The following is a 16,082-nucleotide window of genomic DNA, read 5'->3' on the forward strand; positions in this document are numbered from 1 at the left end:
GGTCAAACATTGCTATATTTGAGGCATTTGTAGCAATATATGTGACATATGTACGAACATATGTGACACAGGTAGAAACATATGGATCATATGTAGCAGCATATGCCTCAAATGGTCAAACATTGCTACATTTGAGGCATCTGTAGCAACATATGGATAATATGTAGCAACATATGCCACGAATGGTCAAACATTGCTACATATGAGACATATATAGCAACATATGAATCATATTGAGCAACATATCCAAAACTACGTTTTTTACTTAAACAATTATAATAAGAAAAAGTAAATGTTGGACCGAGAATGCAAAACTACGTTTATTTATTTCCAAAACTATGATAATTTTAATGGTTGTACACAACTACATAAGAACTTTTCATCCTCTACAATATTCTTCTTGGTAATGCTTAATAATACCAAAAATATGACAAACAATACCAAAATTAGCTTTACAAGCTACACCATTTGGTCTTCTTCTCCTTCATCCCCCATTTGTTACTTCTTTTAATATGACTTTCATCATCAGTTTCTAACTCCTTAATTATGTTCTCCAATTCGAGAATAACGAACTTGATCGTATATCAACATCTTCACGATACCTCCATCTATAGAATTTGCATTCATTCTCCTAAATACACACCAAAAAGAAACAAATTTAAATAAAAAAATAAAAAGATCTCTAGTCTCCAAATATTGAGATGTAGAAATATACATACACGATAACGTGGACAAGACCAAAATCTTCAACCTAGATTGTCCTTAGACCATGAAGTTTGCATTGAAAGTAAGTCTCCATGTTTGCAATATATTTTCACACTCAACATGGTATCGTTTTCATCATTACAAATTTGATTTAATTTTGTATTTGACATCATATCAAAAGTAACAAAAACAAACAAAACATATTTCAAAGAACCACATTCTTACTCAACCAGTATATTGCAAAATTAATGATTTTATTGATTTAAAGATACGAGAAAGTGTCAAAATTTGGTTTAACCAAAGGTTAATCAAATTAGTTGTGTGTTAAAACCAAAGAATAGAAAAGGCTGCCAGATAAAAGTCTGATGAAATAAAATAACATCATTACATCTCATGCATTCTAGAGATCCTAGATCCATGCGCAGCGAGAGGTTCTATCGGAGAGAGAGAGAGAGAGAGAGATCCAAGAACGAAGCGGCAAAGAAGAAGAAATTGAAAATCCTATTTTTGAAATGAAAATGAAAACCCTAATTTATATAACACATTTAAAATGTAAAATTAAAAAAAATGAATACAGTAAAAAAATGTTAAATATTGCCACACCTTTTCTGTATAAGGCTTCCGAATTCCCTGATGCTCTGCAAATTTCCAGGAAAGAAATGACTTGTTGAATAATCGATCATCTACGATAAGGAAACCTAAGCAAATTTACCTTCTGATATACAGAACATTCACTAGCTACTTCTTTGAGGAACCCGAAGCTGAGAAATGAAATAAAATGATTAGGATATGAAAATAAAGAGCGAAAATTAATTAATACATACATACCTTAATTTAACCCTCATTAGATCTTGTAGGAAGTAGGAAGCAACCCTTTGAATGATATAAATTAGTAGTTCCCTCAAAAGAGATTCAATGGCATTTTTTAGTCATAGTCATTTTTAAAGATTTTTTATTCATATTGAATATTTAATAAAATTTGAAAAATTGTAAGAGAAGAGAAGAGAAGAGACGAGTAATGTATTCAAATAAATTTATGTATTTTTATTGAAAAAAAGGGTAAAATTTGAAGAGTCGCGTTATTAAAGTTTTTTTTCTTAAAAATTATTCTAATAACAACAACGATATCATCACATTACACGTAAGTATTTTTTAAAAATATGTTGGTATTAATTGATTTTCTGTGGTATTTATAAGATATAATTGACATATGATGGGACATATACAATTTATGTTGTAAGAACTAACACATAAGTGACATATGTTGTCACAAATGCAATATTCTATGTTAAGTGGCAACATATAATTGACATATGTTGCAACATATGCAATATTAGGTGTCAAGTGACAACACATAATTGTCATATGTTGCAACAAATGAAATATTTTGTTGTAAGTAGCAACATATAATTTACATATGTTACCACAAATGAAATATTATATTGTAACTAGCAACACATAATTAAATAAATCACACATTATATATACATAAAATCACATAGGTTGATTCTAAATAAGACAACAAGATAGGGATTATCTTCAAATAAGAAAGAACATTCATTAAAATTCAACAACACTTCTTATTGGGCATTTCGATTTGGGCACGTAGTTTTACTGTGGCCAAAGTCCCTACATATGTAACACTTATTTTCTCTTGTTAGAAATGATTTACAACCTCCACGCCGTCTTTTATATCTCCTTCTTCCAGGTTTGCTTGGATCAACATATGGAGGAGGTATTTCTCTCTATATAATATCCAAAGGTACAATTCAAGAATCTTACGGTGGCACCGGGTGAATTTCCTGAAAATATGTCATTATGTATTTTTTCACCAAATTATATGGAGAGGAGTACTTGTAAATCTGATTTCTAAAATGGCACCATGTTAGGATCGAAGCACTGTCATGACATATGGACAAGGTATTTTGTCCAAGTCAAAAATTCTACAAGTACAAGTTCTTCTTTGTAGATCCACACCAAGGCAGTGACACTGAACTTGTAGTTAGCATTGATGATACAATAACTTGTTGCCCACATTGATATACTTGGATATGTCTTTTTCAATTGAGGGAACAAGTCTATTTGCAGGGTGCACCAGCTCCATACGCCTCTAGTGAAATAACAATAAAATCCACTGTTTATTTCATCAAATAGAGCGACAATGAGAAATTCTCTTTCAACATCAAACATAGCATTCACCGACTCCGCGATGTTTGACGTTATAATATTATATCTACACAATAAAAAAAATAAAGATCAAACAAAACACATAAAATAAAAATAACCTCAAATGAGATGGTACCTATTTTCCGGGCAAAATGCCCTAGTCCATGTGTGGAATCTAATAAATTCAAGAGCTTCATCCGCCTTTGGTACCAAATATCTTATTTGATTGAAATGGTCATTGAACTAACATTTATCGGACACCTTTGTTGTTTTATAAAAATGGGACACTACCTTTGAATTGTGAAAGTTATTTAGAAAATTTTCCCCAAGGTGTCTCATGCAACAACCATAATGAGATGCAGGGTAGATTCTCGTAACCATCTTTCGATTACTTGGATGCTTATTAGAGATTATGCGTAACTCATTAGTATCATCTACAAAGCTTATCATATTTTTTTTAAAAAATCATATAAGGCATCACATTCCATGTCCATGACATAGAAAGCCACTGAGAATATATGATACTCAGCATCTTGTGCCACCGGCGATATCAAAACTCCTTCATACTTGCTCCTAGGAATGTGCCATCAACGACTATTACTTTTCTCATTTCTTGAAAACCGATTGTCCAAGCAGCATATGATACAAAGAAGTACTGGAATCTACTATTTTCATCGAGCAACAATGTCGTCTTACTTCCTGAATTCGCAACTTCAAGCATATAATGGTATGCATTAAGCATAGTGTACCCGTGCTCATGTGTTCCTTTAGACTTAGCATGCTCCATGTCCTTATAAATCTTCTAGTAGCTTACCTTAACAACCCAATTTTGTGGGGAGTTGATTTGACATATCTCTTGTGGATGGTCTTTACCATTGGAAAACCTATTTCAAAGTACTTACCTATGACTTTTGCCGTGGCATGAGGATTATGGCTTGTAAGATGCTCTAAACCACACGTATGGTACTTTTCGTAGATTCTAATGGCAAATTTGTCGCTACTTGTAAATTTCACAGCCCTCAGCCACTAATTACAATCAGGATATGAACATTTAAAGAAAAACACATTACGAGAAATGATCACCTTTTGCAGTCTAAATTTTTTTTCAAGCAAGCAATTTTTAATGAATTTGTCAGTTTTTGTTTGTTCTTGAATGTATTCCCTTATAAAAAACTGTTTCATCATCTCAAACATTATTCACACGTGAAGATTGAGAATCACATGGAGTGTTTCTGCCAACCATAGGTGAAGGAGGAAAGTTGCTCTTAAAGTACGACCCTTCAACTTTACCTTAACCTACACCTTCACCCCTTAACCTATTCCAATTTCATCATTGGGATTATTCATGTCCGTAGGATCAAATTAAGCATTTAACATATCTTGTTGTCTTTCGTCTAAATTATGATTCTCCTCAATAGAATTTTCTTCCACGTAGACTCTTAATATGGGCGGTTTCTCTGCTCCTCCCAAATAAACAAGCAAACCAGGTTGATCGGTTATTCTAAAAGGTAAAACCTTTTCATTATGAAAAAAGGGGAATACAACTTGTCACAACCGGGGAGCATCCACTAGAAGTAACATGGCGTACTTGACTTTCGGAGGTCTTATACAAGCTTATAGCTATCATTATCGTATTATCATAGGTAATTTAGCGGAAAATTTAAAACTTTCTTAGCACATCATATGTTGAAACATCGCTTCCAATACATACATATATATATATATATATATATATATATATATATATATATATAAAATATAGTAATACATATTTAAAGACTCTAAGTCTCTTTGCCAGCTTAGAGTCAACATCGTAAGAGTACGTTAGAGGCACGACCCTTACAACATAAAACATAACTAAACTATTACATGACTTTAAGCATAAACTAGACTTAGGAAATCCTTGGAATTTAAGGATTCCTTTCCTTGAGATTTGGAATCACATATCAAACCCATCACCTTAAATCACATATCAAGCCCATTCACCTTAGAAACTACCATTTAAGCATCCACAACCTACACTTTGTGTAAAAAGTTAGAGAAGAATAGTGTTAGTACAAGAATGACTAAGTATGGCAACCATGCAAAAACATGCATTTAAAGGGACATTTTACTTGAAATCATGGATCATGCCTTTTGGTGAAAACTTCATAAACCTTGATACAATAAGCATCATCCAATTCACATACTTTATTTATGCATATACAATAATCACAACATCATAAAATCACACATTGCATTCAAGACATACTTTTCATGACCTTATAGTAACTACTATTTCTTTACAGTGACATCTTTTTCTCTTTACAGTGAGCTTTCTTTATTTTAACTCGTTGACTTCCCGAGTAACCCTCTAGTGATACTTGGTGCAATGTATAGTTAATGTCCCATTGCACTATCCACACTCAAGCATCACCTTAAAGCCACAAGGTAATCTTACATACAACCTACAGTAATCATCAAATATATATACATAGAAGCATAACATATCATAGGACACATACTTCACATTTGATCCAACATACTATATGAACCACATAGAAGAACTCATTACAATACCACACATAAGTCAAGACTTACCAATATCAATATTAGAGGCATTAGTCAATCAATAGCATATTAAGACTTCACTTCACTTAGACATTATAAGATCTTACTCATAATCTCATCCTAATTCTACTAGTGAAATGTACATGTGAAGTCCCATAACCTCACATATACTAAGTAAACCTACAAAGAGAATACAAGCCTTAACATGTACTTCATACATCAAAAAGACAAGTATAAACAACTTCATACATGCCAAGCAAGACATTCATCATATGGTCAATAAGACCCACATTATGCATATAAGGTAAACCATTATCATATAGACTCATTAGGACTCCTACCATGTATTTTATCACAACAAGTAGACAACACTATAATGTCATTCATAAGGAACATAAATGTAATCATACACATTAGAACACCTTCCAAGAACTCTATTCAAGAGCTACTTGTGCAATGCATATGTAAAGTCCCATAACCTCACCTACACTAAGCAACTTCCCTTAGGTTATCCTAGTTAGGGTCAATTCTTTACTTCCATTGTCTATTTTACTTCTGGAAAACTATAGCCTTAACTGACATTAAGACCATGGGTGCTAATATGGAATTTGGTGATGTAGAACCTTACACCAAGGGAAGGTGATCTACCTTGCCAAAGTAGAATATTAACATCATGCTAGCGTATTAGGTGATATCACTTGCTAGGTCCTATAGGAAAAACACAATTTATGGAACTAATAGATATGGTATTTGGACCCTCTCCATGCCCATGAGCATTGGAGTCCTCATCTTATGAGAAACCATGAGTGAGTCTTCCTCAAAAGGAAGTCAAAACCTCATGTGGAACCATAAGTGAATTTTCCTCCAAGGGAAGTCAACACCTTATGAGATCCCAATGGTTAATATTCCTCCAAGGAAGCCAACACCTCTCATTGTCAAGTTCACTCGGTGTTAAGTTAAGTTCTCTTTATTGAAAATTCATTATTATCATTACTTTAAAAAAGTAGGCTTTAGGAGATTAACCTCTCATTTACTTAGCTCATAGTTTATAGATGAGAATTGTCCTTTCATCAACCTAAATCAATGTGACAAGAACTTTCACATGGACATAACATATTCAAGTAATACCTAGTCTAGAGTAAAATTGAAGGTACCTTCCAAGAGACCTTAATTTGCTAGATTATCATACATGTTTCACTATATGCATTAATGTGTATACATGTTCATATATAAGGAAACCCTTCACATACCACATTTAGATGCTACACATATGAATACCTCATCATATCATATACTTTCACATTCAAAGCTTAATCATGCATTCATATTCATGTACATAGAGTAATCACTCTAGAAGTTATTCTATCACGGTAGACATGTGCAATGCATAGACAAGGTCTCATACCCTTGTGCATTCTAGTACACCTATTAAATCATCCTAGTTAAGAGATACATTCGTACTTTATGGATATGTACTTTACATGCATAGTAGTAGACATTTGTGCATATGAGAATTATCCTTTCATTAGACACCATGAACCTATACCACTTAAAAACATGCATGAGGTGTGAGTGACTGTATATTGGTCAACATGATCACATAATTTCTATCAATTTCACATTGAGGCAGCCACCCTCTTAAGACCACAATGAACATTCAAGCATAGACCACACACCACATAATAGCATAGGATACAAGAGAATTCAACATTTGCATTCAAGACTCCTAACATTGGCTAATATAACATTCATATAGGGATACATAGGTAGGGGTCAATCACCATTAGGACTTCATCAATGGTAAGAACATAGACCAAACCTAACCCTAACAACTTCATTCAATTATCATAACATTATCAATGCTAGATCATGAACTAGAAAGGAAAGTTAGGCATATAGCTTCACATTGCACTATCATCACAACAACACTTTACAACATCAATTTTTCTTCAAGGCCATGATCACAAGATATAGATAGATTTACAAGAAGGTAAACACCGCCACCATAAGTGGACCATACCACACATTGTCATACAAGGTTGAGCATCTAGCATTTCTATAGAAAAGTAGAGAGAATAGTAGCTAAATGTAATTTATATAATTCAACATCAATACATGTATAAAATAGTAGCTAAATGTACCATTACTTACACGAAGTCATACTTCAAATATCATGGTTTTGAAGATCACATTAGGTACACGTATTCATCATGTCTATAGAAAGTAGAGGAATATAGATCAATTTACCCAATCCCTAAACCTTGATCCTCATTGATCACTAATAAAAAATTCATATACAATTTACATGAATAATAATAGTAATAGGAAATTTAACATATTTGAAACATAATTCAATCAACATAGAGTCAAGATCACAAGACCCACCTTATAAGTCAATTTGACAAATTAGAAGGACCATGGGTTCATCATGAATTTGGATTGAAATTCATATTTAAAACAGTAGATAATCATCAATTTATCATAAATATACTTTGGAAATCAATTTGAGAAAGAACCATGGCTAGATTGAAAGTTGGAAATTTTGGTCTTTGAATCACTTTTGAAAATCCTTGATTGACTCCTTAGATGAATGGATTATTAAGGATGAAGAATCACTATACCTTATTGATTGAAGACCTATAAGAAATTTGAGAAGAAACCATAAAAACCCAGCTTCTAGCTTGAACTTGAGTTTTCCCTCCAATGGAGGTTTGAGAGAATTTGGAAGAGAAGAGAGCTTTTGAGATTTTTATTTTCTTATTAGGTGTTGGGGTTTCGACTTGGGAAAGGGTTAAATAAGTCTTAGAAACTGTTTATAACCATCTACCTATATCATCAAAACACCCCCACACTTATTTGGACTTTTAGACATGTCAAACTCAATTTTTATTTTTGAAATCTTCGTCGTACAGCAAGTTCGCAATGTGGAGCTGTTCCCACATGATTTTTTTAAGAATAACTTTCGGGGCAGTTGAGTCTAAGTTGTTTCCGTGACGCGGACCAACTTTTTGACCTATGGAGGACAAAGTCCTCCATGCGTACCTATTTCACCAACAAACAAGCGCTGCTGCTTTGGGAAGCTTGTTGGCCCAAGGTTGGGTCCTCCTCAAGGACCCTTTGGTTAGTTCTTGGGGAGTTTTTCCTAGACGTTTCCACCTCAAATACTCTCGTATCCATGTTAGGAACCTCCCCTGTAAATTTGGTCATCAAACCAAACATAAAACATATCAAGGCACACTAGAACACACAAACACGTTTCAAGGGCTAACTTTCGAATGTCTCGGACGTTTGACCTCCAGATGACTTCAAATCAAGTATGCATACTATGAAATACTTATTGAACATATTTTAAGCCTTTTTAAACACATGTGAGGCTTGAAGCACCTAAATTCATTTTGAGGGTCCTTACATAACTCATGAAAAAATCTTGCGGTTTACAATTGTATCCAGACTTTTGCATGACTAATTTGAAGAAATCATCATACAAAATGTTTCATTCGATATACATTCCTACTGAACTAACTCCTCATTTTTATATTATTCTCCCAACGCCATATGAATCGATTTTTCTTCTCGACCCACTCATCAAGACAATCAATCCCTACAAATAATGACATTGTACCTGAAGAAATTAATAAAAATAATAATTAGTAATTATGAAGAATAAGTATATGTTGAAACATATGACTATTCTTTGGCGATATGTAAGTCATATGTTTCTACATATGACTGTGTTGTTGTGACAAATAAATAACATGTGGCAACATATGTTTATGTTATATCATATATTGCCACATATGGCTTTTCTGTTGCAAAATGTAAGTCATATGTTGCTATATGTGACTATTCAGTTGTGACAATAAATCACTTGTGGCAACATGTTTATGTTATATGTTGCCACATATCGACTCTGTTGCGAAATGTAAGTCATATGTCGCTACATATAACTATTCTGTTGCGATTGAAATAACCTTCTGTTGCTACATATGATATAACATAAACATGTTGGTACATGTGATTATATGTCACAACAACATTGTCATATGTAGCAATATATAACTATTCTGTTGCGATTGAAATAACATATTTGTTGCTACATATGGCTATAATATGTTACAATGGTCAGCTATTGCAACATATAAAGTCATATGTTGGAAACACGAATGCAAATTATTAAAAACATTGCAGGTACCCAAATCAGATGATGATGACCTTATTTCAAATAACTATTAATTTTACTTACTAGAAACAATGGTGTGTGACCCAATCGCTTATGAAGTGATTCTAATTGAAACAAAACAAAATTTGGTCTGGTGATTACAGATTAGCTAAATTTGATTTGAGAAGAGAAAGCTGAACACTAGCAGCCAAGACCCACAATGTACGAAAAGAAGAAGAAGATGATGAAGAGAGCGGGAAAAAGGATAGCAAGCAAGCAAAGATGAGAGTAGTAGAAGAAGAAGAATAGGATGAATACAACAGCTAGAGGTGGGGGAAAAATCTTTTATTTCCCCTTTTGACTCGATGGTGGCTTCCATTTCCCATCAAAATTGGTTAAATTAGGTTTGGTTTAGTCAATTTTACCCCTCATTCAATTCTCACAAAGTTTGTTTAATTAGGTTTTGTGAATTTACCCTTTTACCTTTCATTTAATTTAGTGGACCAAACTGTCATTTTCTAAATTTGAGGGCAACTCCAAAATTCTTAATTATTAATCACATAATTGTCACCTCGACCCAGTAATTAAGACTTATGTTACCGCCATTTATATTGAAACCTTATTGTCACCTTTTTTTTTTGAAAATCCCTAGAAACTTGCCGGTTATTCCTTTTTTATTTATTTTATTCGTTTCACTATTTTTAAGGGGTTGATATATTTATTTACCAAGAAAATTTTATTCCGGTTGGTTAAAAAAGTCTCTCTTTGAATTTCTGATATGTAATTAATAATATCAAATTAACTATATATATCTATCTATCTATCTATATATATATATACACACACACACACTCTTTTTCCATATATTTATGAATTGTGTTGCTTGTCTACTTTACTCTACATAATTTTAGGAGTCTGGGTCCAGTAGGTTGCTTAATTACTCCCTATAAGCTCCTCACCTATTAGTACTATCCAATTATTTCCTACTATTTATATTTATATTTAATAATTATGTTTTAATTTATTTGTCTTACTTTTATTTTTGATAAATTATATATTTAAATTACGAAAAAAGTACTTTATGTATTACAATAAACAAAAAATTAAAATATATTTTAAGCGCATATTAAAAATTATTTACTGAGAAAATTTTACATGTACCACATAGATGAAATAACATGTTATTTTAAATTACAAAAAAAAGTACATCATAATAATTAACAACTTAAACTATTTAAAAATGAGAAGATAGTTACATAAATTAAGACAAATGTAGTAAAATATATTGGACTGCTTAGGACCAGTCAGAGAATTCTTTCGATTGTTCCTTCTACTTCAATTTCTTCTATTTATATTGAGTACCTTTTTCGTTTTAATTTATTTGTCTTACTTTCTTTTTTAATTATGCTATGTATTTAAATATTATGAAATATACTATTATAAAACACAATAATTAATAACTTAAAAAATAAAGTAAAACTTAGTTGACTCTTGAAATTTCATAAGTGGTCACATAAAAATTGAGACAAAGAGTAACATATATATTATTGGAAAAATGGTCTGTAAATATTCTAACATTGGCCGAAATTGCTATTACGTTACGACCTTTGAGCAGGACCTATTGCCCGTGAACTATTTAATATTATATTTTAAATAGAAAAAACTACCTTATTAGACATACATCAATGTTATATATACTAATATTATATTTACTTTCAAACAATTGCATATATTACCATAATTAGTATTTTATATTACTAATATATTATTTGAAGATACAAGATACCCACATCCCTAAAACAAAGACATTATTTGAAGATACAAGATACTCACATCCCTTAAAACTAAGATTGATTGATTATTTATCTGCTTAATTAAGTGTTCCTCTCCAAATCAACCACTATCTCTTAATTCTCCTCTCCCTTATATTTATTACTCAATTATATATCCTTTTTTCTGATTTAAGAATTTCTTATACAATTTTATTCCAACAATAGCTATTCTACTCTCTTCTTCTCAAGATCTCATCACCATTGTTGATAAATTATCATGAACTCAAATATTATTTTGTATTCTTCATTTATAATGAGATCAGATCAAAGTAACTGGTATAGAAAAAACTTTCAATTCAGAGTGATCTTGATTGATTGTCTCTGGAAGAAATGAATCTTAGATTTGATTATGTTATGCCACACGTAAAAGAATCAAAGGGAGTATTGTAGAGAGTTTTTGTTTGTTGGTGCTCTTCTAAGGCTTTCTTTGGTTTTGTGTCATTGATGTGGTAGTACCAATATTTCTTTGATATAACCCTTGAAATATGTGTATGCAATAAGTAGTAATCTTAATTAAGATTTGAGTTGTATTTTTAGTTATGGGGTATATGAACATTTATATGTATCCACCATTAAATTTTGGATACATGATTTTTAACAGCACAGTGATATTAATGTTACGACAGATACTCTATAATCATGATTTGTCCTAAATTCACGTGTTTCAGCTGCATTTCATATTTAGATATACATAATTAAATATACGTGCTTATTATGTATACGAGATACATATTTTTGGATACAATGAATGAATTTAAATACACATAATTAGATGCATATGATTACTATGTATTCGAGATATATGTTTTTGGATAATATATGCAATTGATACCTGATACATCAAATCAATACTAGATACAAATAAAAGATACATGAAATCAATATTAGACATATATAAATCTATACATAAAATTAATACTAGATATGTATAACAAATACATGAAATTAACATTAGATATATATAAATAGATACATAAATTTAATACTAGATACTTATAACAAATACATGAAATTAATGCTGGATAAATCTATGATATATATGAATGTACTTGTATGATACTCATGTATCTAAGTGTTTAGTTTGTTGGATACATCATATATCGATAATAGATATATCAATTAATGAATTTATTATTTTAAGAGTAATAATTTGAAATTAACCAAATTACATTACCAAGATATACATATGTTTATCTTATATTAATAATATTAATGAATTTACTCAAAGAATAATAAAATGAAATTAGTTTTTTGTTTATTTTGAAAATCCTTATTTACTCTTCTAGTTAAGGAAATCAACTACAACCAATTAATTTAAATAAATAAATATTGTATTTATTAAATTCAGCAAATACATGTATCTCATGAATTCTCAGTCATGTATCCTAAGCATAAAATATGGTAAAGGATGTAATATGTGAAATATTAGAAATCTTAGTAATAAGACTTAAACTAGTGTGATTTATGTGGTTTTCCCTTATATATATATATATATATATATATATATATATATATATGCCCAGCTGATCAAGTTGCTCGGTCTATCTTAATTGAGTGTGTCACACGCTCTATTTAATTCATTAAATTAGTCAATTAGTTTAATAAATATATATTTTCTTAAAAAAATCAATCCTTTCTCTTCCCAAACTTTCCTTTTTCCTAAAACTTTCTCTTTCCTTAGGTCTAGGGTTGGGCGTTTGGTGGTTCGATTCGTAAATATCAGTTCGATTTTTTGATTTTCGATTTAGCCAAATGTGAAACCAAACTAAATTCGATTTGGTCTGATTATTATAATTTTGGTTTGATTTGTTTCGGTTTAACCAAATTTAATACAAATTTAGCAGGACTCGAACAATTATGAATGAAAAACTCTAAGTACCCACAGAAAGCAGAACTTCTACATATATTTTCCATTTTGACTGAGAGGGTTATTATACAACTTTGCCACAATTTTTAAGTATTTAATCAAAGATTGATTCAAATACAACAAATGTCAGACAAACATGCTTTTCCAAACAATCAACAAACAAACCAAAAGAATACGATGCGGGAGCTCTTTTGTGACACATGGCAGAAAGCATGTCATTTGAAGTTAAAACTCTTGCAAAACAAGGTCTGCTGCAAGGACATAAGTCGTAACATGTTCAAGACAACACAATGAGTATAGAGCAGAAGCAGCAGCAAGCCAACAACTATGACGATAGGAAGAGCACTTATGAATGTCATCATAGTCACAAAAACTCAAAGCAATTAAACTCATTTCTTCATCATCAAAAGGAAAAAGATAATACAGGAAACAAAGAAGAAATAAAAAAATAAACAGATGTGCTCTTCATTACTTTTTCATAAACAATTACAGCTTTCAACTAGTTAACGCCTACAATTAAACTGCTTATTGTACAACTGAGATGATAGTTTAGATACAATTTGACTAATTTACAGTTACGAGTGACGACTGAAGAGAGCTGAGAGTTGAGAGATGAGTGACGAGTCGAGTCAGCGAGATGAGTGACGAGTCGGCGTCGGCGAGATGAGTGACGAGTCGGCGTCGGCGATCAACATATGTGTAATCTGCATTACTGAGAAAGGTGAGTCGGCATCGGAGTCGGCGTATGTAAATGTGTAATATTATCAATTTAGGGATTTATCATCAATTGATAGGAAATTAGTAATTTGGCCGACTGGGAATGGGTAATTGGGTTTGGAATTTGGGTAGTTGGGCTGAGACTTAGGAAATTGGATAGTTGGGCTGAAAATACTAGTTTGTGAGCTACTGGGATGGGCCGACTAGGAATGGGTAACATATATACATATACAAAATTTTGATTTTTCGGTTAATCGAATTTTTAAATCTAAAAACCAAAAACTGAACCGGGAAATTGAAATATTAAAATTTTAAATCGAAACCGAGTGAAATAACCGAAAAACCAAAACCAAAATTAAAAAAAATGGTTCGGTCGGTTTTTTCAGTTTAAACCATATTATGCCCTATCCCTACTTAGGTCAAAGAAGAAATCATAGACCAAAAGTAATTCTTTTTAGTTGTTCATAGTTTTCGATAGCGTGTTAGCTTTTTAAGCATCGAAGTTCCTCATTCAATTTTGGATCATCTTCATAAAAGTAAATGCTATTCAAATTCATTTTGCATCTTCCGTGGATAATCCTAACAAAAAGAAATATAAATCAGAAAAAAGAAATTAGAAGTCCTAATTGACAATAAAACAAACAAGACGAACAAAAAAAATCGAAAGTAAAGAAAATAATTCATTTAATCTAAAACTTGCCCATGAATCCCTTCAATAGTGATACTTTCAGATTTGTATTCGAGTAAAAGATAAAGAAGGTAAAATGAAATGATATGTGGGTATTCGAGCGAAAGAGAAAGTGGATAAAAAGAAAAGGGCATAGATTAATGATTGTATTGATACGTTTCAGTTATTGATTTGCTCATTTTTATTCCATGCCCCACGCGTCTGTGCATCGTGTATTCACGCACTTGACCAGGTGGATAAGTATATATATTTAAAATACAATATTAAATAGTTCTCGGATAATAGGTCTTGCCCCAAATTCGATATCATAACAACAATTTTGACTAAAGTCAGAGTGTATTTCAAATCATTTTCTCTATATTATTTGATATTTACATAAAAAGTATTATAAAATACAATAATTAACAATTCAAGATATTAAAGTAAGATGAATAAAGTAGGGAAAATTGTGCGGTTAAGCAAACTTATACTACTTAATTACTCATCATAGCTACAGTTGCTATTATTTCCACTCGCGATTAACATTATACATTATTTACGTGGTCTGACTTCGAATTTTTAATAATTAGTCACATTTATATATGTATAATTCATCACATTTGTATAATTCACAACTAACAGTTCTTTATTTGATTTCTATTTGTATACGATTATTTTTATTTGTATATGACGATGAATTCCTTTGATTTTTCAATTTTATCTTCATATACATTCAATCATTTTAAGTATAACTTTTTAAAGTTTGTATAAACATGTAGTTTTTGAATTTTGTATAATATAATTTATATAATGTAATTTGTATAATACATTTTGTATGTGTTTAAACTTCACATGTTTATGTTTTATCAATTTATTATTTCGAATTTTATTATACTTGCGTAATTCCATACTTTATATTACTCAATTATACAAAAGCACGAAACGTACCTACGAACTATGCAAACGAGATGTGAATTATACAAATTATTGTGCTCTCTCACTCACATCTCTCCTCTCTCCCAATCTCACTCGCCTCTCTCCCCTCTCATCCCTGTCTCAATCTCTCTCGCCAGAGTATACAAATATATGTATAACATACAATTATCTAACCAATATACATATTCAATTCACTTTTCTCCCAAAGTTTGTCCTCTTTCGCTCACCTCTGTCCTCTCTCTCTCAGTCTCACTCACCACTCTCCTCTCTATAACATGTAGCTATGAATCGTAATTAGCAAACTATAATTATGAAGCGTAATTAGGTTATTTTGAGTGACTATATGCGGAAGTTCCTTAATAAAATAATATATACAATCGAATAAACATTTTTTGGATGATTTTTCATATTTTGCTTTATGCTTAACTTAGGATTTCTACGAAATTTAGGATCCACTGCTAAATCTCGAATTAATCAACAAGA

At 31.3% G+C, this 16,082-nt stretch overlaps 1 long non-coding RNA gene across 1 annotated transcript; it reads right to left on the minus strand.

Moving 5' to 3' along the window:
• Positions 1 to 308: 308 nt before the first annotated feature.
• Positions 309 to 1,689, minus strand: LOC109120946 (uncharacterized). The gene is made up of 4 exons (XR_002028360.3): positions 1,534 to 1,689; positions 1,418 to 1,466; positions 1,309 to 1,343; positions 309 to 631 (listed from the first exon to the last, which is right to left on the minus strand). It is a non-coding gene; the product is annotated as an uncharacterized lncRNA (long non-coding RNA).
• Between the last annotated feature and the right edge of the window lie 14,393 nt (positions 1,690 to 16,082).

The sequence above is a fragment of the Solanum lycopersicum genome, chromosome 8 (genome assembly GCF_036512215.1).
Source record: "Solanum lycopersicum chromosome 8, SLM_r2.1".
Lineage (NCBI taxonomy): Eukaryota > Viridiplantae > Streptophyta > Magnoliopsida > Solanales > Solanaceae > Solanum > Solanum lycopersicum.